This window comes from Phalangium opilio, unplaced genomic scaffold (genome assembly GCF_054372755.1).
Source record: "Phalangium opilio isolate 3A_F unplaced genomic scaffold, DU_Popi_V2 ptg000093l_1, whole genome shotgun sequence".
In the NCBI taxonomy this organism is placed as follows: Eukaryota; Metazoa; Arthropoda; class Arachnida; order Opiliones; family Phalangiidae; genus Phalangium; species Phalangium opilio.
The window spans coordinates 4151244-4153284 of NW_028324198.1; the positions used below are offsets into that span (position 1 = coordinate 4151244).

At 40.6% G+C, this 2041-nt stretch overlaps 1 pseudogene; it reads right to left on the reverse strand.

Moving 5' to 3' along the window:
• Positions 1–207: 207 nt before the first annotated feature.
• Positions 208–1272, reverse strand: LOC149640671 (uncharacterized; annotated as a pseudogene).
• Positions 1273–2041: the final 769 nt, after the last annotated feature.

The following is a 2041-nucleotide window of genomic DNA, read 5'->3' on the forward strand; positions in this document are numbered from 1 at the left end:
GTGAACGCGACAATTGGGTGAAAGACGATTGGGTGAATCCGACAATTGGGGGAATGACAATTCGGTGAAAGCGACAACTGGGTGAAAGACAATTCGGAGAGTAGGACAACTGGCGGAACGACAATTCGGTGAAAGCGACAACTGGGTGAAAGACAATTCGGAGAGTAGGACAACTGGCGGAACGACAATTCGGTGAATTGTACTCCTTGTTTACCGAAAGAATAACGCAGTTTTTCACGAATAGAGGAACAATATAATAAATTTTTTATTGAAGTTAATACAATAAGTTAAAATAATTGAAATTACTTTCAAAACTAATGGGTCAAGTTGTGGGCGATACTTTTTAAATAGGTTAAGGGTTCAGTTTGAGCAAAACGTCCAATTATGGTATGTAGGCGCTGGTTGAGATCCTCCTATTTTATTTTCTTCGGTGCTGAGTGTCCAGCTCGCAATTGTTCCAGTCGACGATCATAGGAAGCCTGTTCTCTTGTTAAACCTTTTATCAATCGCCATATTGTAGGTTTATCGCAAGAAAGTGCGACATGAAATCTACGGTGCCACGCTTCGACGGCGTTGTTTGACCTTGGTAAGTCATCACGGACGCGTTCATAAATATTCCACAGATTAAGCGCAAATGTTCACTCTCTGACCCTATTAAGACGATTTATACCAACGTAGTTATCCTCAAAGTAGTTTGCTACTGGCAGAGCAGGGTTAGGAAAGTCGTCCATCAGAATATAAAAGTATTCGGCCACGCGATCAACGGGAACGAATGACAAAGCCGGCAACATCTTTACTTTCAACGCGAGTTCGACGTTCTCACTATAAAGTCGTTGAAGCCCATATTCTTGAACGCGACGGTATACGTTTTGGGAGAGGTGAAAGGAGACAGCCTTTCGTAACAATATTAGGATAGCATCGAGTAAAAGCGTTGAGTGCACCAACTTCAAAGTCACACATAACACTATCAGGGTGCATTCTTCGAAGGTGATTTAGGGATTCCAAAAACCTGACATATGTTTCTTCTTTCTTGTCCGGTAAGAGACCGTAGACCAGCGGTATGCACTGGTTATTTATGAAAGCGTGCAAGGTGTTCAATTGATAAAATAGGTTAGGAGACACCTTAAAAGGAACACAAAATCTTGCCTTGCAATTACTTTTGTCTTCGCATTGCCAATTGGTTTTGTCAACGGAATCCTTCTCACGAACGTACGCGTAGCCACCAAATAACAATTTTCGTTTTCCCCTTTCCGTAAAACCAAACTCTGCCATTATAAATAAAAAGGTTAAAACTGAGAGTAGATTACTAATGTCTGTAATGAGTTGGAGGGCAACTGGAGGAATGAAGAAAAAATAAAATTCTTCCTGCCTTTTATACTTCAGTTTTAGAATGCCAATTTAAAAATAATAAGTCTAAAGTGACTGAATAGCCCTGCCTTTTATAGTTTTTTAAATACACATTGAAAAATAATAAGCCTAAAAAAGCCTTATTGACACTCCAGCATTTAATAATTTTATAAGGTGAAAAAACTGCGTTATTCTTTCGGTAAGCAAGGAGTACAATTCACCGAATTGTCGTTCCGCCAGTTGTCCTACTCTCCGAATTGTCTTTCACCCAGTTGTCGCTTTCGCCGAATTGTCATTCCCCCAATTGTCGGGTTCACCCAATTTTCTTTCCCCCAATTGCCGCTTTCACCGAACTGTCTTTCACCCAGTTGTCGTGCTCCGAGTTGTCGTTCTCCGAGTTGTCGTTCTCCGAATTGTCGTAGATCCCCTTCTAGGTATGCACCACTTAAATTAGTTTAGTACTAAATTAGTTACGCGTCATAAATAAAAAATAAACTATAAAAAATGTCTCAGGGATCGGAAACTTAGGTGATGCAGTTTTAATTTTCGGTTTTAATCGGTAATTCAGTATAAATATCTTTATACCGTATATCTAAGGCAGCGCTTCTCAAACTGTGGTCCGTGGACCGGCACCGGTCCGCAGACAAACGGCTGGTATGGTCCGTCATACATAGTTGAAAAAATAACCGGTCCG